The 25,209-nt window shown below is 41.1% G+C and overlaps 1 protein-coding gene across 2 annotated transcripts in view; it reads left to right on the forward strand.

The window, feature by feature from the left end:
- The first annotated feature begins 4,235 nt into the window (after positions 1 to 4,235).
- Positions 4,236 to 25,209, forward strand: part of LOC122558714 (cadherin-8-like) — a 340,449-nt gene continuing 319,475 nt past the window's right edge. Inside the window, exons 1-2 of one of the 2 annotated variants that reach the window (XM_087995703.1) lie at positions 4,280 to 4,369; positions 4,733 to 4,989. The gene's annotated coding sequence lies outside the window, so the exon portion shown is untranslated. Of the gene's footprint in view, positions 4,370 to 4,732; positions 4,990 to 25,209 lie in introns of both variants that reach the window. The other variant, XM_087995704.1, reaches the window with a different exon arrangement.

Below are 25,209 nucleotides of genomic sequence, written 5' to 3' on the forward strand. Positions count from 1 at the left end.
CATAAAGCAACACAGTAATAACTATTAATTCAATAATTAATAATGGTTTTTTTATGATTGGACTTTACTAATTGTCTTCAAAATGCAGTAGGGTCTTGCGATGCACCTGAGAAAGCAGACAGAACCTTAGTTTGATGCCTTATCAGAAAGACAGCACTGATGTTACAACACTCTCTCAAATTTACACTAGGATTTTCATCCAAGGTTTTGCATTCCAGTTTCTAAAATAGGATTTGAACTCCATGTCCAATATTCCAGCAAGTGTTTTCCACCTCAAAGCCACACACTGGATGTGAGTACTAAAGGGTTGCACTCAATAGTGCATTTGCAAGCCATCAGAACTCTACTGCAATATTAATATTGGTGTGTACCAGACAACTTTGCATCAGTACTTAATGTGTATATCACTTTACTCCAAAAGGGACAGAAAGCCAAAATCATTGTGTGTTAGATCAAGGAGTCCTTAGCACCAATCCGAAAATTGGAGTAAGTCAATGCTACTAAAAATACTCCTGACTTTAACATCATGAAAGCTGAAAGGTTCATTCAAGTAATTTCAGAAAGGAAATCTGCCATCTCTGAATGCGATATTCCTACATTTCTTACATGTGATTCCAGTCTGATGCCAACATGTTGATGGACTCTTCACTGTTTGAAGTGACCTAGCATTATATTTAATTACATCAAACCACAACTATTAATTCAACAGAAGGGCAATGTTTACCAAATACAGATGAGCAATAAATGCAAGCTTTGCCAATGACATTCAAATGTCCAGATTCAAATAATTTATTTATTTGTTTAAATAAAGAATAAAGGGGGATTATTCTTTTTTATTTTTGCAGCTGACGATTGCAAGCCTGTGATTTAGCTGATAATGATATGTATGAACTGAACAGAAGCCAGAGTCAGACTAAATCCTGAATTCAAGCCTGTTCCCCTTCAAAGTTGAATGGATAGTTAAATCTGACCATTTAGCCTCATACATTAATCCCAACTAGCCAGAAAGGACATGTGATGCTATAGAAAAGAGGAAATGTTAGAGGAGGGAGAGAACAATAAACAGAGTAGCAAATAAAGTTATACCAGTTTTCATTGTTACTGATGCATAATGACAAAGTAAATTGTAGCTCTTATGAAATATTGTATTTACATTAAACAACGCAACTTGGAGCTAAACATATGCAAAATCTAATAGGTGAAATGGAATGAGTTCATGTGCAGCATACAGCAGAGAAGGTTAAGAGGGAACTTAATAAAAATGCTCAAAACCATGAATGAATTTGATAGAATAGATAAAAAGAAACTATTACCGATGGCAGACGTGCCAGTAACCAAAGGGCACAGATTTAAGATGACTGGAAGAACTAAAGGCAAGATGATGATTTTATTTTTATTTTATGTAGCAAGTTGTGATCTGCAATGCACTGCCTGACACAATGGTGGAAGCAAATTCAATAGTAAGTTTCAGAGAGATTTGGGTAAGTATCTTAAAGGAAACAATTTGCAAAGCAATGATAAAAAAGCAAGGGAGTATGATTAATTGGTCATTTACACCAAAGGGTGGGCACACACACAGTGCACTGAATAGTTTCCTTCTGTGCTGTATCATTCCATTATTCCACAGGATTTGGAAAGTCTCACATTGTGTTGTAAAGTGTATAGGTTTTGATTTTGTTTTGCGAAGTCAAAGCAGAGAGCAATTGAAATGTTATATGAGCTGAGCAGGAAGTCGCAACATTTCTAAGTGCTCCGACACATTTATCCAACAAAGGGAGTCATGGCGTTTCGATGGCTAGCCATGAACAGATCAGGCAGCTCACCACGGACAGTTGAGGATGTGGAATAAATGCTGGACGAGTCAGCGAAGTCCACAATGCCTGAATGGATTTTAAAAATACCAAATCGCGAAGAAGGCTTAACTTATGAAATGAGCAACCTTTGCTCCTAAATCACTCTTACCTTGGAGTCAGAAGCATGTGGGTCAACCTCCAGGGTCTTGAGTACAAGTTTGAGGTGGACATTCCAGTCCAATCCTGAGAGGCTACCTCACAGACCGAGGTGCCTTCTTTCAGGATATTGAAGTGTGGCTTCATCTGGCATTTCAGAAGGATGTTGAGGATGCATTATTTTGAAGAATGGCAGGTGAGGTTTTTCTGATGACCTGATTAACATGTTCCTTTTACTCACATCAGCAAAGAGATAGATTGTGCCTATGAGAGCTTGCTGTGTGAATATTAGCTGCTGATTTTTCGACATAGGACTTCAAAGTTATTTCACTGGCTGTAAAATGATCCATACTTGGATTCCTGAGATCAGAAAAGGTCCTACATAAATGCAGAATTTTATTTTTCTTTCCCCAATAGAGGTCCTATCAGAGTGTTTGCTTTTCACAATGTGTCTTGAATCTTTGATCTTTGGGAAGCAAAATTGACCAATCTTTAATTTGAAATATTTCTCTAATGGCTCTACTTGTTGAATAATCCATCAATGAATAGTATCAATCCACATTCTCTCCTCAACTTTGTGAGGGTATTTCCCACAGCCATCAGCGTTCATGGGTTTAATTTGTCAGTTTTTACTCGATATCGGTGCTTGCTTTTGTCAGTCATGATGTTGGTTCACTTTGTGAACATGTGAAAATGAATATTGGATAACAAGAAATCAGGAGTTGAATAGTGCAAATGATAAACCAATTTCCACTTTTATGGGGGAGGTTCTGATTGGTTTAGACACCTGCTTCCTAAAATGAACATTGTGAATTTCACGTTTATTTCCAAACCTCGAGTTCCCTCATTGCTATGTCTCACGCAATTTGGAATGTGCTTGTGGGGTTATCAGTCACGCCGTGAGTGTGTGAAACATATACCTGAAAACTGTATATATCATTAGTAACTGTCCATGTTAACTGTCCTTTTACAACACTGTAGGTGTGTGCGCGCGATATTATATGTGCCCATCTGGGTGATTATTTTTATTGTTTGTAATCAGTTGACTGCCTGATCCTCATTAATCTACCACAAGCGTGTTTGCCCCAATGCCTACGACTGTCCGTCTTCTCTCCATTCTGTTGTGGTGTAGTGGTCGTGTCCCTGCCTCTGAGCTAGGAGACCCCAGTTCAAGTCCCATCTGCTCCAGAATTGTGAAGAGGTTGGTGAGAACTGTCCCTGTGTTGCTGCATGAGACAGGGAGATAAACTCAAGTGTGAGAGACTGGGAGTGACACACTCTCACCCTATTAGCGGGTCCCTGTGTGTGAATGAGTAAGTGAGTCTGTCTCAGCCTTACGTTACACAGGTTTGAGAGGGAGGAACAGCTCTGCTACTTTCTGTGTAGCTGGTGGATAATAAATGATGAAAATTCCATCCTTGTCAACTCTACATCAGCGTCGCAAATGTTAATTTAAAGCAATAAAAACGGCATGGCAATAAACCCTACATGCAATAATGTAATTAATGGGATCTCTCCTTCACCTGTAGCAGGTCTGAATTTTCTATTGACACGCGAAGGTAAATCAGCAAAGACTAGCGATGGAGCGGCCGGTTTCACGCCGTTCGATTTCATTGACAGTTACATTGACTAGCAAATACTGAGCGAGACGATTCCAGCCTTGGATCCGTGTTAACTTTAATTATACTCAGTTTAGGCGAGGGATACCGGGGCCTATTAACATTCAGACAGTCACCCTACCACTAGCAGCACCCCTTCCCCAGTCCCCATCAGAAGTAACTGCAGTGTGAAACCTGTCAGGAATTGCTTCTGTATTAAACGGTGAGCTGAAGACAGCGATAGTCAACAGTGAGGTGTTACGCATGATCGCTTATTGTCCTCAGCGACCTTACAGCCTGAATGGTAAAGTGTGTGTGTGTGTGTGTGTATGTGTCTCTCTCTCTCTGTCTCACACACACACACACACACTCACATACATTACATGAAAGAGCTCGCATTAATTACGGAGCTCCAGACCTCCCTTCCAACAGTCCAATAACAGCTGTCTGGGGAGGCTCCCTGCTAAGGAGCCAGTACCAAGCAGTTCAGGAGAGTCAGCAAGACACACTCTGCAGCTCATACATTTTTATAACTGAAGTTATTTTGAGGATTCCTTCGACCAGACGAAAGAAAGAACACTGGGCTCTTTTCTTTCAGGGGGGCGGGAGGGTGGGGGGAAAGCAAGGGGGAGGAGGGTTGGAGGGGAATGCAGCGCAAAACGGGAGAATGAGATGTTGGGAGGGAAAAATAAAGAGACATTCATTCTGTGGCTCACCTACCGGCAGAAGACGAGACTGGGGGAACGAGGCGGTTCGGTGTGAGTGAGGAGCGGTGAAAAACTGGGAACCTGGCTGGCGGAATCACAGTCTAATCCATGACAAGTAGGAGAAAGGATCACCTTCGTTCGCGATGCTGTAATCTCTCCACTTGCGTTCTGTGCTTTATTTTTGCTTTTGCTTATTCAGATGATGCTGAAGCCGTGTGTGTGTGTGAGAGAGAGAGAGAGACATACAGGGGGGGGGTGCCCGCCGCTGTATTGAATAAGGTAAAGTCTTGTGTGTATGTGTGTGTTTGGGAAGATGTGTACAGTTTGCGTGCTGAGAATACCAATTCTGATCTCTCCGGTGTCTACTCTGTCTTTATTTTTTTAAAAAAAACCTGATCGCTGAACTGCGGAGAGTGGGAAACGGGAGAGGGCTAACCGAGGCAGGGGCTTGTTCAAAGTTAAACTCACTCTCCCCCAGAGTCAGTGCTGTCTTGTGTGACGCCTCCCCTCAGTAAACTGGAAGCTTCGCATTCCATCAATGTGGGCCAGTGTTTGGGATTGACTGGACATGTTCGGCACTCGGCGCATCGCACAGAGCCAAGGTTGGAGCTCCAAGCCACTGGAAAGCTTGCTGGCTGCCTAACAGGCGATGGGCTCTTGCATCCTTTTTGACATATTGCGAAAACAAAGGGGGAAAGGACCGTCCCTGTCGTTGTCATCGCTTCGTATAAACGGGTAGGAGAGGAAACATTCCAACTTTTATTTCTGATCTTCACTCTCTGCATTTGAGCGCTTCGTTCTCCCTCTCCTCACATTTGTCCTTTCCGCAGGATTGATCCCTGCTCCAGCTACCTTTGCAAGTGCTCCTGAACCCCTCTCCCCTGCTTTGCCTGTTGTTGACGTTTATAGACTGGAAGGGCTAGTGAGTTTGTTAACTCTCCCACCCCTAACCCCCAACACCCCCTCCGTCCCCACCCCACCATTGCATTTAAACGGTTAAACCCATACTGAAGCGTTTACGGTCTGGCATGTCCCTATCAATAGACAGTAAAAAAAAACCCCGTTCATCCGCTCTCACTATAAATCAGATCGACCATCTAAAGCGGACAACTCAAACGGCGCCATCAGGAAAATTAGACGCTTTATCTCCCCCAGTCTACTATATATGTCGCACGTAGAGCGGAAAACCAGCAAAGTAGGGTTTGTAGTGAGCTAAGGTGTGTCCCAGTCCCCTTACACATCCAGGAGATTTCTCGCCACTAAAAACTACCGCGACGCAGCAGTTCTCAATGTACACTTTAGATACTGAGGGGTCAGGAATAGCGGAACCCCAATAGCAGAGAGATGTGAAAGCCGTCCGTCCCAAGCTGCCACATTGCTTGCTCTCGGAGTTTCTGTGGCGCTCCTTCAACCAGCGAGCAATTCAGAAATGAATGTGGGGCACAGGATGGTTTCGGCGTTTTAATGCGATCCAGTGATAAAATCGCAGTGTGCCCTCTGCAAGGGATATGGAGAAGCTTAACGGAACTTAGTTTGCGAAGGCAGAGATGTGAAATCACAGCCACACTGGAATAAGGCGCTGTTTTATTTTGTAAATATCTTGGCACTTAGACGCAATTATTCGAAAAATCAGCAGGAGTTCGAATTCTTTTAGTCTCGTGCGAAGTATTCCGCTTTCAAGTTGCAGGGAAGTTGATAAATCGCTCTCCCTCTTCCCTCCGTAGCAGATAGATCATTTCCCCAATGCTACCCCAAAAACCCAAGGTCGGTGTGGGAAGGTTCATCATCTTCCTATCACCTTCCAAAGCAAGTCATCCCCGGGACAAATCCGCCCTCACCACTGACTCGCACTCACCCACTCACCAAAATAAAACCCCCTGACGCCTTCTTCACCCTCCCTTGGCTAACTCCTTCACGCTTTTCTGCTTTTGAAACTACTCCAGTTTCCAGCCCAGACCTCTGCTTGGGCCAACACGGGGATAATGGGCAGTTATTTTGTAGTTTCACTGACGAGATGTTAAACTGGCAGGAGATTATTTATATATATATGTGTGTGTGTGTGTGTGTGTATACACGCAATCTTCTTCAGGTCAGGTGTAGGTGGAAATTATAAATTATCCACTTTAAAAATAAATAATAAAGTTAATGGAAACAGATGTTTCTGGAGAAGCCTGATGGTGAAAGGGTGTAGTAAGCGCTCTATTTTTAATAATGTAACTCACAATTGCCGCGATGATGAGGCACATTGCAGAGTGACGGCTCTGATTACTAACAGTCAGTATATGTGACCAAGTTGAACTCAGGGAAATCTTGGGCAAATGTCGCCCTGCCAGTGACAAATCACAGGTGAAAATACTGCCTACCCTTTGAAAAGAAAGCCGCTGTTAACTAAATAAAAGGACACCGAGCCGCTCAACATCATGGCCCCGGTAGTTAATTTTACCGTAAGGTACATATTGCTGTCTTCGCGGGAGCGAGAGACAGCCGGGAGTCATCTGCTCAGACCAGACGGTCGTGTGGACATCTCTAGATAAATGCGTCCGGGGTCTGAAAACCACAGAATTGCTTCATATCATATACATGCATTAGCTTTAAATTGTTCTGTTCTGACTCCCCCTCCCCCCCCAAAAAAAAAGTGTTCTGAAGCAATGTCACATAGAATTAGAAAACAATTCTATTGCAAAAGATTCACTACCTGATCGTAGCAGGGATTTTCTTTTCCTATCTAAAAACGTAGCCTTAAAAAAAAATCATAAAGTGTGCTAAAACCCATTTAGCAGTGAATGCATTTGAATCTATTAAACCCCACTTTAATTAAATATGTAGGAGTTAGAGTTACACAGTGTATGGCTGTCACGATTGAAAAGCTTCAGAATCCAACAATCAGCTTTGCCATTGAAAATTTAAATATTAGATCTGAACGGTGAGCAAATATAATAGAGTGCACAGAATGTAGTTTTAATCCTTATTTTTCAATTATGTTTTTATTCCAGGGTAAGTATTACAGTGAGAGCACTGCCAGGAAACCCTGATGGGGACAGGCAGTACCTCAAGCATTAGGTAGTGCAGTGTGCAATTGAGATGTGTGGGGGGGTTGGGGTGGGACAAGGATATAAATGTTCACCAATTCCAACCACAGCATTTTGCATGAGGTGCTGACTGTATGAAACAACCCAGGAGCTATTTCACATCTGCTTCCCTCAATGAACAGCAAAGGTATGAATGACTGGAGCTTCCTCCTTGACTGTGTACTGTCATGTTTGTATCTTGCTCTGCTCCCCTAGCCTCAAGTGTTGATTCTTGTTGGACCATGACACGTAAACCGAGTGACCACTTTATAATTGTGACTGATGGCGGATTGTGTTTGATCGCCAAGACTGTACAGGGTTGGGACAAGGGTTTGGTTCAGAGGGGGAAATGTTCACATCGGTCTAATCCTGTCCAGGAATGTCACCTAGTCAGATCCACTTCTTTTCCCAGTGAGAGTCTTCGGATCGAAGTCAGTGACAAGGATTATGGAATCTTTTACCCACAGTGAATCTGACTCCACTTAATGGTGCATTCCAGACGTGCGCTGAACATTGCTGGGGGAAGGGTGCGCTGGAGAGGACATTGAAGGACACATGTGTCAGTTTGTTGTATATTTGCCTCTTTTGCTTGTCTTCTAGGAAGTCTACCCACTTCAAATTGGGACAACCTTCCCATATGTCCTAATTAACTGAGTCTACCAGAAACCAATATTTATTACCTTTCTATCTCATAGGCATGTGGCTTTGTTTCATATGTTTGTGACAATTATAGTTTTGTCTTTGTCTATAACATTGCTTGTATTTTTTTTGGAATGAAAGTGATGGCTCCAATAAAACATGTTTTAAGCAAATACAAATGCAGCATTGATATGGCTGGTAGAAAGACACTGTTAAAGACCATGGTAAGGTGGGACGAGGTAGTGCTGAGGGCTTTCAGCAAGTGCCCAGATGAGATTTCCGGCCTAGATCCTGATTGCTTGTCCTGATGGATGAAGCTGATTATAAAAAGTTGCTGGAGAGACAAATCCTGAACAACATTATTCTGTTCCTACTCTCCTACAAGAAAAAGTAAAAATCCCAGCCCTTAATTCCTTTAAAAATCTTTGTTCCATTTGAGAAAATCAGGATTATTTCGCTCAATCATCAGAAAACTAAGGATATAGTCTAAAAGAGGGGCCATTTACAGCATGACATAGCCTTATATAATAGAGTGCTGAGAATTCTTCATATTATTAAACTAAAGTGAATTATAGGATGTACTTATTGAAAAATAATTGAATGGCTTACATTATAAGGTATATGTCATACCTGGATTTAACATTCTTGAGTATATCACAATATGCTACGCTTTGCGTAATGACAATAGTCATGTTTGTGTTATTCAGTGCAGTTGCTGCATATATAAATTTTGCATATATATTATTTAAAATGATACTTTGCTATAAATTTTAATATCATAGTATGAGTTAATGGGATTTTAACTTGCTCGCACATAATAAATTATACATTACCTTACATGGGTTTAATATTTATTGCATTTACACTACATATTCACTCGACCATAACATCCTGTTTAAATAGTATGGAGCATTATATATACTATAATAATGGGTACATATAATCGTGAAAGCTACATTACAACGCAAGACCAAAGTTCAAGCTGTTTACCAGATTTGCCTGAACCCCAAAATAAGATTACAGCTTTGAAATTGTTTCCGATGACCGGTATTTGCAACAAGCTCTGCTGAGTAATCAGTGAGGGTGGGGATTGGAAAATGTTCTCTGTCTGTTTTAACAGACTGCAGCTATCATGGCAATTCTCGACAGCTATTGTGTGATGTTGTCATTGCTGAGGGATTAATAATTGCAATGTAATCGCTACGACTGATAGTTATCAGTTGATTACTGGGGATAAGCCAGTCAGTATGTATTAAGTTATCGCATGAATGTTATAATCACCAGTTAAAACTCATTTTCAGCCAGATTATAAAAACAATCTGTAACAGTTTGTTAAAATGCAGTTAACAATGGAGGTAAGGGAGATAATCCAAATTAGAGGGGCTTATATACAATAATACTGTAGTTGATATAATGCTATCATCTAAAATTGTCATAAAACGTGATACACAAGCATCAATGATATGAATGATCTGTTAATTCAGCATTTTTGTTGAGGTGAGAGTATTACATAGAATATCACATGGATTTCATGATATTTCTTTGGATTGTTGGATATTACAATGCCATTTAAGTAACCATAAAAGACCTTGGTTTGGCTCTTTAGCTGAAGGATGCTAACTGCTGATATCGCAGCACTCCCTCAGTATAGTGTTGGCACAGATTGTGCATTCATTCTGATATTGGCTTTGGATCCATAGTTTTCTAACCTGGAGTACAAGCATTATCAAATGTGCCAGGTTAGCATAGAGGCTGTCGATCAAACCCCATTTTGAATTTCATCTTCTGGTCACCTAATGATAGGAATTGTTCCATTGTCCTTGAGATGGTACGAAGGTGAGTGGAGTAGAAGGAATGAGTGCAGATTAAATAAGTTTGAAATATCTTTCTACAAAACTGGAAATTTCTGTGCAATCATGAAATATTCAAGATTGAGGAAATTTAAGATAATTACCAAAAAGAATCAGTGGGAGATTAGTTTTAAAAAAACACTGTTTTTTGCAGTCTGAAATATACTGCCAGTTAAGCTAATGAAAGTCAATTCAATTGCAACTTTTAAAAGGGAATTGTATACATATTGAAAAAAAAGGAAGAAAATATAAGATCATGAGGGAAGACAAAGCAAATAGCAATAATAATTATTCCAAAAAGCTGGCATGGTTATAACAGGTCAAAGAGATGAATGATTCAGTGTCCAAAACAAAAGGCAAAATTGATCCAGGAATATTTGTGATGAAAGTAAAGGTTCAAATACCAAGCAACACATATAGTTAAAAAAATATGAAGCATTACAAGAAGGGAAGGATGTGACAAAAAATGTTGGTTAAATAACAAGGAAGACAAGCATTTTGATAGGGTAAAGGCAGTGATGTTGCCATGATATAACAACATTGATTGGGAAACTTCACATAATGATATAATAAAACAAAGAATAGCAGATGCAGGAGATTTTAGTGTGTTTAACTGAATGAAATGTTGATTTATTTTAAAAAAAACACTCCTTCTTTCATATATTACTGTTAACTGAAGATGGATAAAATTTGCCAAAGATAGATGCGATTATTGGATCAAATGGCCAGTTTTTCCTGTTGCCAAAGAAGATCCTGTATCGATGCAGTTAGATTTGTCCAAGTAGACATTTATTAACACAATAATTTCATCATTGAGCAAAAGAAATGCCGAGAAGAAGTGCAAATAATTGCAAAGAGCCTTAGACAACTTGTCAGTCATTGCTGTGGGTCTTATATTAATATGATGTATTAGCCACAACACAATATATGGCCCGGATAGGGAATGCAAAAATGGAGTTGCCAATCTGCTTCATTAAATATTATGCTAATACCTGACAAACGTTTATCCCATGGATTCACCACTTGGAAAGACTTCAGCAGTAGCACCTTGCCTCTCTGCAATCTCACCAAGATAGACATGAAGCTCTAGATATACAAGCATGCATTCTTCTACCTACCCTCCTAGTCCAAAACTGTTGTTCTAATTTCAGAATCTCTCCATCAACTGTATAGTGGTCACCTGCATTGGGAAAACCAACTACGTACACTTATGCAGTTCCTTTAACACGTAATATGTCCCTGTGTGTTTCACAAGAATATTATCAGAATGAGTTTTAAACAAAGCTTCCTCTTTCATCAGCCTGTTCATAGATGTTAGTAGACACATCTGGAATAGGTGGGACTTGAATACAGGCCCCCTGACTCAAAGGTAGGGATACTACCACTACACCACAAGAGTCTGGAAGAGCGAGTTTTGAGAAGATTTGTAGCTCAGGTTGAAGTTCTGGATGTAGGTTTGCTCACTGAGCTGGAAGGTTAATTTTCAGATGTTTTGTCACCATACTAGGTAACATCATTAGTGAGTTTCCAGATGAAGCATTAGTGATATGGCCCACTTTCTATTTACGTATTAGATTTCCTGGGGATGGTGATGTCATTTCTGGTGGCGATGCCATTTCCTGTTGAATGGGATGGTGAATGGGATCCAAGTCAATGTGTTTGTTGATAGAACCAGAACACATAAATAGAAAGCGGGCCATACCACCAGTGCTTCATCCGGAGGCTCACTGATGATATCACCTAGTATGGTGATGAAATATCTGAAAACAAATCTTCCAGCTCAGCGAGCAAACCTACATCCAGTCAGGAAGATTTTAACACTGAGCCACATGAGGAGATATCAGGACAGTCAAAGATATTATTTTCAAGCTGCATCTTCAGGGATGAAAGCTAGACAAGGAAGTACAGGTTTATGGGAGGGAGATGAAAGGACAACCACAAATAGAGGAGGATGGGAATTGGGAATAAACAAAGGAGCAGACTTAGAGACTTCAGGAGGTTGTAAGGCTGGAGGAGGTTACAGTGACAGGAACAGGTGAAGTGCTAGAGGGCTGTAAATTTGAGATATTTTTGGACATGGAGAAATCAGGATTGGGAGTGTATTTCTGAAGCATTAACACCACTATGAGTGAGAAAGAGATGAGTTGGGAATAGCAATTTTATACCAATAGCCATTTTGACTTTTAGTCATGAGAATGGGGTACATTTGACACTACAGTTCAGCCAGTGAGACCTGTAAGTCAATATGAAGTCTGACATCGTCTCTGGCAATATCACTTCAGAATAAAGTAGCTGAGAGCTTGTGAAAATAAATCAAAGCTCTCTGCTTCATTTGCGATTAAAATAAAAATCTTCCTTTTCATTAACAATTGGAACAAAGAACGTGACAATGCTCTATGTTGGTAACTTAGCAGGCTCCTGAAACTCCATGTGAAACTCGTTAAGTTCCTCTGTGTTTTTATAACTCCTTCATTCTCTTTCGGGCTAGTTTGGGGCTAAATGAAAAATGGATTTGTACAAACTCCCTGGACCGTTCCTATGACAGTGAGATCATGAATGAATCAGTTTCAACCTTTAAGTTCCATGCATTATCTCAAAAAGCAGCCTCAGAAATCCTATAAGTTCATGCTTCCAGACCAGTCGATATTCAAAACCAAATTCGCTGTGTAGAAATCTCAATTTCAACAATAAAATAAAGACCCTCTCAGCTGTCAGTGTACAGTCCCCCTCCCCCACCCCCCTCCCCTGGGGACAGTCTACTGCAAACCTCTCTACTCCCCCAGCTGTTTGCTTTTGGAGACCATGCCCAGTCCAATCTTCACCCCCAGCAGAAAAGTCCTTCAAGACTAAAGTAAAACACTGCAGATGGTGAAAATCAGAAACAAAAGCAGAAGTTGCTGGAGAAACCCGGCAGGTCTGGCAGCACGTGCGGAGAGAGAAACAAAGTTAAACCCCCAAGCCCAGAGCTCTGATGAAGAGTCATCTAAACCTGACAAATTTGCAAGTTCACTGACCTTCAGAACTCTCGACTCTGGCTCTGCTTTCTCTCCACACACATATAGCAGAGTTTCTCTGTGCAATTTCTTGTGTGGGTTTGAGATTTTCAGTATCAGTAGCTCCGTTGTTTTATTTGTTCGTCTATATGGGAGTTTGCTGAACAAAGTCCTAGCTCCTGATGCTGGACAGTGAATGTCAACAGGCTGAATCCAAGCAGTGTGTTCTTTTCCAGTTGCAATAATGCCTTCACTAAACATCCATACATGCAGCAATATGCCATACAGCCTCTCAATTCTGTCCCTTTTTCACTGATCTGAGCTTCAACTCATTTTACCTGCCTGAAACCTATTCCCAACTTGTTCTGAAGAAAGGTCACTGGATTGTTAACTCTGTTTCTGTCTTTCCACAGATGTTGCCAGTCCTGCTGAGCTTCTCCAGCAATTTCTGTTTTTGCTTGATTCAAGGCGAGGCAATGACCTAGTGGTCTCTGTTAATCCAGAGACGTAGGTAATGTCCTAGTGACCAAGGTTCAAATCCTGCCATGGCAGATGGTGTAATTTGAACTCAGTGAAATTCAGAAGGAGGAATCTAATGATGACTGTGAGTTGATTGCTGGGGAGAGTACCCATCTAGTTCATTAATGTCCTGTAGGGAAGGAATCTGCCATCCTTACCTGGTCTGGCCTACATATGACTCCAAACCCACAGCAATGTGGTTGAATGTTAACTGCCCTCTGGACAATAAACACTGGCTTGGCCAGTGATGCCCTCATCCTGTGTGAATGAGTTAAAAAAAAAACCCAGCATCAGCAGTTCTTTATTTTATTTTAGAATCCATTTCTGTTGTGATGCTCACCTCTGAAAGTAAAAAAAAATCATGTCACACTGTTCAACAGATGATGTACATGGACAGCTGTCTGTGATCATTGGACAATCAATTTATCTTGAACAGTTTAGAAATTTTGTTCAAGAAAACATGCAGGTTTGCTTTAAGGCAGCATGTTTCATACTTTGTGGCTGATTTTGTTGCTGTTTACACCTCAGGAAGAATAACGCTGATGTATCATACTGTCCCAGCTTGCTATGGCTTTTGGAGTACTGTTGAAGTAGGTCATTATGGGATTGTTGGATGTCACCATCGTTCTAACAGATCATTGGGTTTCTCTTTCATGAGAGAGAGAGAAAGAGAGAGAAAGAGAGAGAGAGAGAGAGACGTATGGTGATGGTTTAACGTGAGGGTCATTGTGCCTTAGGTGATGTGGAGATGCCAGTATTGGACTGGGGTGGACAAGGTCAAAAGTCGCATGACAACAGGTTATCGTCCAACAGGTTTATTTGAAATCGCAACTGTTTGGAGCATTGCTTCTACCCCTGACGAAGGAGCAGCACTCCAAAAGCTTGTGATTTCAAATAAATGTTTTGGAATTTAACCTGTTGTTGTGTGACTTCTTATCATACCTCAAGTGAGGGAGGAGTTTGAGAAGCAGCGTCCTTCACAGTAAACTTAGTTAGTGCAGGAATTTAACCCACCATCACTGTGCACCGCAAACAAGCCAACTGAGCGAAACTGACCGCCCCCCCCCCTCGCAAATTATCATAAAGTTTTGGCTATTAACTTATGCAGACCCAGTTCCCACAGATCTGAAAAATGATAACAATCAGGTGAATTATTTCACAAAAATCGAAATAACTCAGCAGACCCGAAACATTAACTCTGATTTGTCTCCACAGATGCTGCCAGACATGCTGAGCTTTTCCAGCAACTCCTACTTTTGTCTTTGCGGGAAATGATTTCTGTTGGTGTTACTGGGACATTGGACCTGCTAACATTTGTAAAATTGAGGAGCTAGATTCAAGGAGAATTCCTCCACCCTTCTTTGACATACTGTCACTGGGCCTTTTGCAAGCACCTGAGAGAGCTCAGTGCCAAGAAAGGGAATCTTCATATGCTTCTGGTTTGACCTCAACTGAAGCAGTGTATTCCATTCTAATACCACATGTTAAGAAGGATGAGTTCAAGTTAGAGCGTAAAAGTATAACAGTTTAATGGATGTGGGAAGTGGTGTGATACTTTAGTTACATGGATAAACAGGTGAAGGGGAAACCCAACAGAGCACATATCTCCATCGTTTCTGTTAACTCACAATATTACAAAAACAATCTTCAAATATAGAGGCATAGAGATGTACAACATGGAAACAACTTGTCCATGCTGACCAGATATGCTAAATTAATCTAGTCCTATTTGCCAGGATTTGGTCCATATCCCTCCAAACCCCTTTCATTCACAAACTCATCCAGAAGCCTTTTAAATGTAATTGTACCAGCCTCCACTACTTCCTTGGCAGCACGATCCATACACGCACCACCCACTGCATGAAAAAGTTGCCCCTTGGGTCCCTTTTAAATCTTTTCCCTTTCACCTTAGACCCATGCCCTTTAGTTTTGGACTCCATTACCCTGGGGAAAATACCTTGGCTATTCACTCTATCCATGCCCCTCATGATTTTATAAACCTCTATAAGGTCACCCCTCAGACTCCGATACTCCAGGGAAAACAGCATCAGCTATTCAGCTTGTCCCAGCAGGTCAACCTCTCCAACCCTGGCAATGGCCTCGTAAATCTTTTCTGAATCCTTTCCGGTTTCACACCATCTTTCCTGTAGCTGGGAGACCAGAATTGAAATATATATTGAGCTGAGAAATTTCATTGTATACAAATAATTTCATTGTTCACTGTGTTGAGTGTAATAGTACTCAACGCTCGACTTCATTGGAAGGCTAATAGTTTGGGCATAATTTAGTGATATCCCAGTGGAATTGTCACATCTCTCATTTTTCTGTGTCTCACTGCATCACACCGAAAGTTGCACAATTAACTGGGAGTTGGAAGTCCTTCTAAAAACCTGTGTGTTGTGCACTGACTCAGTGCTGAATTGAGAAATTAAATGAATTAGTGAAGTTGGAGTTCAAGGCAAAATAATTGACTTTACTGAGATAGTTAACAGTCATTTGGAAAATGCAAGAACAATTGGTAGATGAGTGCAGATGGTTCCAAAGAGATAAGTAACCTCGATGTATAATGGAATTGTGAAGGCCTTTGGGAACAATTGCTAAGAAAAATGAAGATGCAGATTATGTTCACAATTTTAGCTAAAGTAGCGAAAGGGGAAATCTTTTCCACATTTGGTTCCAAAGTTATTTCACAGGGTGATAAGAGGAATTTTTTCTGAGCGTCTGCAGATATGATCTCATTATTAGAAAAGCAAAATGTTGCAGAAACTGCTGGTCTGAAATAAAAACAGAAATACCTGGAAAAACTCAGTACGTCAGGTGCCATCTGTGGAGTGAGGAAAAGAGGGTGAAATTTGATCAGTTTCCCCAGGTTGGAGACAGCCTTTTAAAAACTGTGGAGACTGCTCGAAACATTCCCACCTCTGGGGCTATTTCCACAGCAATAGAAGGCAGGCAGCTATGATAAATAATTACCTTTATTCACTTCCTGGGAAGTGGGCATAACATGCTGGACCAGGTATTATTGCCAATCCCAAGTTCCACCTTTGCAAGGGCAACTGTGAATGAGCAAAAAATGCTGACCCATTCAGAAACGTCCAACTTTAAAAAAAAAACAATTGTACATGGGCACCTCTGGCTAGGCCAGCATTTACTACTCCAAAGACAGCAAAGAGTTAACCATATCACTGTGGGTGTGGAATCACGCGAATACCAGATTCCCTTCCTGAAAGGACATTAATGAACCAGATAGGTTTTTACAACAATGGGCACCTTTAGATCAGCTCATCTTTCAAGAATTATCATTGCTTTTATTTAAAATTGAGTTTGAATTTCACCATCAGCCATGGAGACATTTGAACTGATTACATCAGGCTGGAGGAGTCACAGTTAGACAGGATAGTGAAGGAGGCATATTGGTCAGTGCTTTGAGTATAGGAGTTGGGAAGTCATGTTGCAGCTGAACAGTACATTGGGTAGGCCGCTTATGGAATATTATGTGCAATTCTGGTCTCTCTGCTATCAGAAGGATGCTGTGAAACCTGAAAGGGTTCAGAAAAGATTTACAAGGATGTTGCCAGGCTTAGGGGGTTTGCACCACAGGGAGAGGCTGAATAGATTGGTACTGTTTTCTCTGGAGCATCGGAGGCTGAGGGGTGACCTTATGGAGATTTGTAAAATCATGGGGGGCATGGACAGGATAAACAGACAAGGTCCTTTACCAAGGATTGGGGGGAGTCCAAAACTAGAGGGCATAATTTTAAGAGAGCAGAAGGTTTAAAAGGGACCAAAGAGGCAACGTTTTGAAGCAGAGAGTGGTGTGTGTATGAAATGAGCTGCCAAAGGAAGTGGTGGAGGTTGGTACAATTACAGCATTTAAAAGGCTTCTGGATGGGTATATGAACCACCCAGAAGAGTTTAGAGGGATATGGGCCAAGTGCTGGCAAATGGGATTAGATTAAGTTATGATATCTGGTCGGCATGGATGAGTTGGACTGAAGGGTCTGTTTCCATGCTGTACATCTCTATGAGTCTGTCACTCTACTGGTTGGGGCTCTGGGTTACTCATCTAAAACTATAACCACAACATCACTGATTCTCAAAAATGTCATGCTTGAGTAAAAAAATTCTAAATTCAAATACTTATGTGCATATTTAAGTAAATCACCTGCCTTTAATCAGATACAGTCATAGAGTCAGAGAGATGTACAGCACAGAAACAGACCCTTTGGTCCAACCCGTCCATGCTGACCAGATATCCCAATCCAATCTACTCCCACCTGCCAGCACCCGGCCCATATCCCTCCAAACCCTTCCTATTCATAAACCCATCCAGATGCTTTTTAAATGTTGCAATTGTACCAGCCTCCACCACTTCCTTTGGCAGCTCATTCCATACACGTATCACCCTCTGCATTACCCCTTAGGTCTCTTTTATACCTTTTCCCTCTCACCCTAAACCTATGCCCTGTAATTCTGGACTTCCCCACCCGAGGGAAAATACTTTGTCTATTTATCCTATCCATGCCCCTCATGATTTTATTAAACTCTATAAGGTCACTCCTCAGTCTCCGAATCTCCAGGGAAATCAGCCATAGCCTATTCAACCTCTCCCCATAGCTCAAACCCTCTAACACGGCAACATTCTTGTAAAGCTTTTCTAATCCCTTTCAAGTTTCAAATCATCCTTCCAATAGGAAGTAGACCAGAATTGCACACAATATTCCAACAGTGGCCCAACCAACGTCTTGTACAGCCTCAGCATGACCTCCCAACTCCTGTATTCAATAATACTCTGACCAATAAAGGAAACCATACCAAATGCTTTCTTCACTATCCTACCTACCTGTGACTCTACTTTCAAGGAGCTATGAACCTGCACTCCAAGGTCTCTTTGTTCAGCAACACTCCTGAGGACCTTTCCATTACATGTATATGGCCGCTAAGATTTACTTTCCCAAAATGCAGGACCTCACATTTATCTAAATTAATCTCCATCTGCCACTTCTCAGTCCATTGGCCCATCTGGTCAAGATCCCATTATAATCTGAAGTAACCTTCCTTGCTGTCCACTACACCTCCAATTTAGGTGTCATCAGCAAACTTACTAACTATACCTCTTATGCTCACATCCAAATCATTTATATAAATGATGAAAAGTCGTGGACCCAGCACTGATACTTGTGACACACCACTGATAATAAGCCTCCGGTCTGAAAAATAACCCTCCACCACCACTCTCTGTCTTCTACCTTCCAGCCAGTTCTGAATCCAAATGGCTAGTTCTCCCTGTATTCCATGAGATCTAACCTTCCTAATCAGTTTCCCATGGGGAAACTTGTTGAACACCTTACTAAAGTCCATATAGATCACATCTACCGCTCTGCCCTCATCAATCCTCTTTGTTATTTCTTCAAAAAACTCAGTCAAGTTTGTGCAGCATGATTTCCCACTCACAAAGCCATGTTGACTATCTCTAATCAGTCCTTGCCTTTCCAAATACATGTATAACCTGTCCCTCAGGATTCCCTCCAACAACTTGCCCACCACTGACGTCAGGCTCACCGGTCTATAGTACCCTGGCTTGTCCTTACCACCTTTCTTAAAGAGTGGCACCATATTAGCCAACCTCCAGTCTTCCGGCACCTCACTTGTGACTATTAATGATACAAATATCTCAGCAAGAGGCCCAGCAATCACTTCCCTAGCTTTCCCCACAGTTCTAGGATACACCTGATCAGGTCCTGGGGATTTATCCATTCTAATGTGTTTCAAGACATCCAGCACTTCCTCCTCTGTAATATGGACATTTTTCAAGATGTCACCAGCTATTTCCTCATATTCTATATCTTCCATGTCCTTCTCTACAGTAAACACTGATGCAAATACTCATTTCGTATTCCCTCCATCTCCTGCAACTCCACACAAAGGCTGCCTTGCTGATCTTTGAGGGGCCCTATTCTCTCCCTAATGACTCTTTTGTCCTTAATGCATTTGTAAAAACCCTTTGGATTTTCCTTAACTCTGTTTGCCAAAACTATCTCATGTCCCTTTTTGCCCTCCTGATTTCCCTCTTAAGTATACTCCTACTGCCTTTATACTCTTCTAAAGATTTACTCGATCTATCCTGTCAATACCTGACATATGCTTCCTTCTGTTTCTTAACTCTCATTATCTCATTTCTGAAGGCTTCCCATTTTCCAGCTGTCCCTTTACCTGCGAACATCTGTCCCCAATCAGCTTTTGAAAGTTCTTGCCTAATACCGTCAAAATCAGCCTTTCTCCAATTTAAAAGTTCAACTTTTAGATCTGGTCTGTTCTTTTCCATAACTTTTTAAAAACTAATAGAATTATAGTTGCTGGCCCCAAAGTGCTCCTCCACTGACACCTCAGTCACCTGCCCTGCCTTATTTCCCATGAGTTGGTCCAACCACACTCTGAATCAGAAAATTTTCTTGTACACACTTAACAAATTCCTCTCCATCTAAACCCTTAACACTATGGCAGTCCCAGTCTATGTTTGGAAAGTTAAAATCCCCTCCCACAACCACCCTGTTACTCTTACAGATAGCTGAGATCTCCTAACAAATTTGTTTCTCAATTTCCTGCTGACTGTTAGGGAGTCTATAATACAATCCCAATAAGGTGATCATCCCTTTCTTATTTCTCAGTTCCACCCAAATAACCTCCCTGGATATATTTCATAGGAGCATCCTCCCTCAGTACAGCTGTAATGCTATCTCTTATCAAAACCACCACTCCCCTCTTCTCTTACCTCCCTTTCTGTCCTTCCTGCAGCATTTGTATCCTGGAGCATTAAGCTGCCAGTCCTGCCCATCCCTGAGCCATGTTTCTGTAATTGCTATGATATCCCAGTCCCATGTTCCTAACCATGCCCTGAGTTCATCTGCCTTCCCTGTTAGGCCACTTGCATTGAAATAAATACGGTTTAATTTATCAGTCCTACCTGGTTCTCTGTTTTGTCCCTGCCTGCCCTGACTGTTTGACTCACTTCTTTTCTCAATTGTATCAGTTTCAGATTGATCCCTTTCCTCACCACATCCCTCCCCCACCCTCCCCCACCCTCCTCCACCTTATTAGTTTAAATCCTCCCAAGCAGCTCTAACAAATCTCCCCACCAGTATATTAGTCCCCTTCCAATTCAGGTGCAATCCATCCTTCTTTTACAGGTCACTTCTACCCCAGAAGAGATTTCAATGATCCAAAAATGTGAATCCTTCTCCCCTGCACCAGCTCCTCAGCCATGTATTCATCTGGATCAGTGGTGCTGGAAGAGCACAGCAATTCAGGCAGCATCCGACGAGCAGGAAAATCGACATTTCGGGCAAAAGCCCTGTTGAAGGGCTTTTGCCCGAAACATCGATTTTGCTGCTCGTCGGATGCTGCCTGAATTGCTGTGCTCTTCCAGCACCACGGATCCAGAATCTGGTTTCCAGCAACTGCAGTCATTGTTTTTACCTCATGTATTCATCTGCTGTATCCTCCTATTCCTACCCTCTTTAGCTCATAGCACCGGGAGTAATCCAGATACTACTACTCTCGAGGGCCTCCTTTTTAAATTCCTTTTTAAACTTTCTATATTCTCTCTTTGTAAGCTCATCCTTTTCTCTTCTTATATCGTTAGTTCCAAGGTATAGAATGACATCCTGCTGGGCCCTCTCCCCCTTGAGAACATGCTGAACCCTCTCTGAGACATCCTTGATCCTGGCACCAGGGAGGCAACACACCATTCTGCCTTTTTGCTGCTGGCCCCAGAAACGATTCTCTGTGCCTCTTTAATAAGGAACTATTCTGTCAAAAGAATGAACAGCAAAGGATCTCTTATGACATTCGGTGGTGCAGAATTGCTGCTTATTGAGCAGTGAAGGTTAATGGAATGCTCACCCACCTTACACTCTCCCCCCACCTGTGTTCACTCTTATTAATCCATGAGAGAACAATAGCAGAGGAACTATATTTCCGAACACAGGTACAAAGATTTCCATAAAACCTCACCCAATGCTCTTTAAATTTCATCAGCAGTAAAAGAACAATGAGATTTATCATGGCAGATAGTTTTTCCAAGTGGATAGCCTTCGATAATGATTTAGAAACTAACAAACATGCATTATTCTGGGTAACATTAGCTGTCAGTTATTTTCTTAATACAGTCTTACAGACTGGTTATGGAGTAGGTCTGGCCATTGCTTATCCAGTTACATTTTATGGTGCAGTCTAGCTCAGCAATAAATACTCTGTAAAACATAACTTTGTCAATGTACTTCCAGCATTCTCTTGTGAAAATACAAGCCCTGACGGAAAATAGATAGAGTGGGCTCCTTTCTCGCAGTTATTCATTCTTTGTAGAATCATACAACGCATAAGGAAGCTATCTGGCTCCAAATGTTTGTGCTGGATCTTTGAAGTCCTATGCAATTAGTACTACCTCCCCTCAGCCCTGTTCCTCTCGATATATATATATATTCAATGCCATTCTGTATGTTAGTATTGCTTCCATCACCCTTTTAGACAATGTGTTACAGATTGCAAAATCTTGTAACATAATAAAAAAAATTGTTGTCGACCAGTCCCTAGCTTCCTTTAGGCAATTATTTGGAATGGCCTGTGGCAGAAAACTGGCTGACTCCAGGATCTGAAACTTCATGTAGTCTCAGACTCCAGCTGCAATTTGGAACAAATGTCAGTCTACAGTTCTGCATGGCTGTTGTAGTACTTTGGCTAAATGTTAGAAGTTCCCTTGTATGTTTGGAGAACATTACGTTCTCCTTGCAATCATCCAAATCTAGTCTCTCAAAAAGCCTAATTGCATTTTAAAAATGACTAGCATTCCAGGTCTTTGCTGTTGTGGATGGCAATGCAACATGATTGCTGTTTCACATTCGTTGCCTTCAAAGGACTTAACTGAGGATGATCTTAACTTAACTCACAGGAGGAGCAGTGGGATCCAGTGGGACAATAGTTTATGTCCTGACTGAAATCACTTTCCAGTGGACTTGCAACTGATCCCATCAATATCCCTGGCATTAGATTGACATTTATGGAATTTAAAACGTTATTCAGAGGTTTACCAGGATAGGTGCTGAGAAACTGTCTCGCCAGGCGGTAGAGTCTAACACACTATATTAATGTCCCAGAATAAGAGGCCAGCTATTTAGGGTTGCGACCATCAGGAATTTCTTCTCTTTGAAGATTGTGAGTCTTTATCGTTCTCTGTCTAAGCAATCAATAGATGCTCAGCCATTGACTATATTCAAGACGTTCATAGAATTTTAGGCACGAGGGGAATCAAAGTGATATCGTTAGAGGTGGAATTGATGTTAAAAATCCACCATGCTTTTGTTGAATGGTGGAGCAGGTATAAAAAACCAAAATGCCTCTTCCGTCATCTATTTCTGTTGTTCTTATAATAGTCACTCTCACCAGAGTTTCACAGTTGACGTGATGTTTTATGAGCTAATAATGATTCATTAAACTACTGGTTGTTTTCTGCAATAGGGTTTAAAATGGCAAGACCTGCTAGGGCTTCAGTTCAGAAGTGGAGGTGTAGTTGGCCATCAGGCTTAATTTACTTTGGAGTTTCAACTTAACCTACTCAAACAACTTTGACTAAAATGCACTCTGCAGTCCTTTCCCAAAAGCAGTGTCATTTAAACTACCGCAGATAGATTGCAGTGTCAAATAAAATGTTTCAGTATTAAAGATGTGATGCTTCATAGAGATTAAAATGTTGTGGCACATGCAGTTGAGCTGACCAGTAAAAATGCTGTTCGATCATCAGATTATAAGTACACACTGGGAAGCCTTTCAGCTCCCAACAGCTCTTGGATGAAAATCCTGAAGACATAAATTTCATGTTAACACTATCTTAATGGATAAATTCACTTTCCCCTCTATTAGAACAGAACAACCTATGAAATAGGAGGAGGAAAAGGCCATTTGGCTTTCAAATGTGCTTTATCTTTCAGTAAGATTACAACTGATATTTGATGTCAACACTTTACCGATATCCCTTGGTTCCCTTGCAATAAAATAAGTCTCTGGGTAGAATTGCGTGGGGTCTAAGTGGCATCAATGACATTTGTGACAAATCAGACAAAATGTCTGCTGAGATCTCTCTTGATATCGGAATAGCATACTTCAATTTTGTGCATTTGTCATGAGTATAGTGAATTTCCATCTGGACAGCGGTAAGTTGCAAATTAAGGGGAATTATAGATCTTTAAAGCTTTATTTATGCTGCAAATTGTCTTCTTAATATTCAGTTACTTAAGTTGCTGGGTCAAAATTGCAAGATTCCACTGATATCTGCTGGTCTTGGAAAAGTGTCCAAGTTACATTTCTCTCCCGAACAGCAGTGGCCACATTTGATACAATTTAAATGATTTCCATAACAAAAGATATTTACTTTATATAAGTGCCAATTTGTATACGCAAATAAAATTGTTACATTTTTTACACTGTTTTCTTTTGGAGTAACTTCCAATTATTTCATATCAAGTGATTACAGAAGGAGTCGTAGATAAATTTATTAATCATGCTGAGCTGTGTTGATAAAATTACTGGTTGTAATAAAGCAGCACATGTTCCTGCTCTTAAAAAAAAAATTTAGTATACAGAAAAAAAGAGGAATGATTGCATTCTATTACGCTATCTGAATTCATGGAAGATTTTACGTTTGTGATGATGTGACTGAATTTTGAGGCAATGTGTGGCATGAGCAAACCTGTTTAGTTTCCAGCAGTTGAAACTTTATTGCTGGAACAGCACAGCAGGTCAGGCAGCATCCAGGGAACAGGAGATTCGACGTTTCGGGCACAGGCCCTTCTTCAGGAAACTGTGCCCGAAACGTCGAATCTCCTGTTCCCTGGATGCTGCCTGACCTGCTGTGCTGTTCCAGCAATAAAGTTTCAACTTTGATCTCCAGCATCTGCAGACCTCACTTTCTCTTCTTAGTTTCCAGCAGACATTCTAACCAATTATCTTTTCTCAAATAGTTATTTGGTAGGAGCAAAATTTGAGTATTGCTGAAGAAAGGCAGATTTTGTTGAAGCTTTTCACCTTGTGCCCCTCAGGACATTTGGCAAAAGTACCAGTAAAGGGGAAAACCAACATTTCTACTGAATGAGAGAACTGATTGGGCAAGTGGGCTCTGAGGCTTTACCGTTGCTCATAGAGCAGTTAATGATTGACAGCTGCAGCGTTGTTCCTGAAAAAGCCATAGTTTACTTCTGAAGACCATGGAAATGTAATACATCTCAAACATTTCAGCAACAGGTGAAGCTCACTGTTTCATACTGGTACTTTGCAGGAGCAACACTGGTGTTTTTTTGCCATTGAAAAGATAATGCCACCAAGCCAGAAAGAGTTCCTGCCTATCCCACAAATGAGAAATTTATATAAACTGCATGTCCCAAAGTTTGTGGGACTGTATCATACTACTTCAGCTCCTTGAACCAAGTAGGCTGTTGGCCACACCCAACCAACCCGTGCTTGCAAAACCCACAGCACAATGTTCAGTATTGGATGTGATTGTGTAACTGGGCAGCAATTCTGAATAATCCTGAGTGTGGGAAGAATTACACAGGGAACCAGTTGAAGATTATTAGCTGGGCACATAGTATGCCACAGGAAGCTATGTATATTAATACACAGGACGCTGTGATTTGCATATAGGAAGAACATGCATATTGCACCTGTTTCACTCAACAAATAGGGTAACACGCATTTGCTAGCTTATTTCTCAACGCAATGCCATGACGAGTCAGAATCAATCCATCGAGTATGAAATCTAAGCAAAACCTGGTTGTGAACTGTCAATCATTAACTGCTAGGTATAGGACAGATGTTAGGGGTAGGTTCTTTACTCAG

This window comes from Chiloscyllium plagiosum, unplaced genomic scaffold (genome assembly GCF_037043375.1).
Source record: "Chiloscyllium plagiosum isolate Xiang-an unplaced genomic scaffold, Cpla_swu_hap1 HiC_scaffold_17, whole genome shotgun sequence".
Classification (NCBI taxonomy): Eukaryota; Metazoa; Chordata; class Chondrichthyes; order Orectolobiformes; family Hemiscylliidae; genus Chiloscyllium; species Chiloscyllium plagiosum.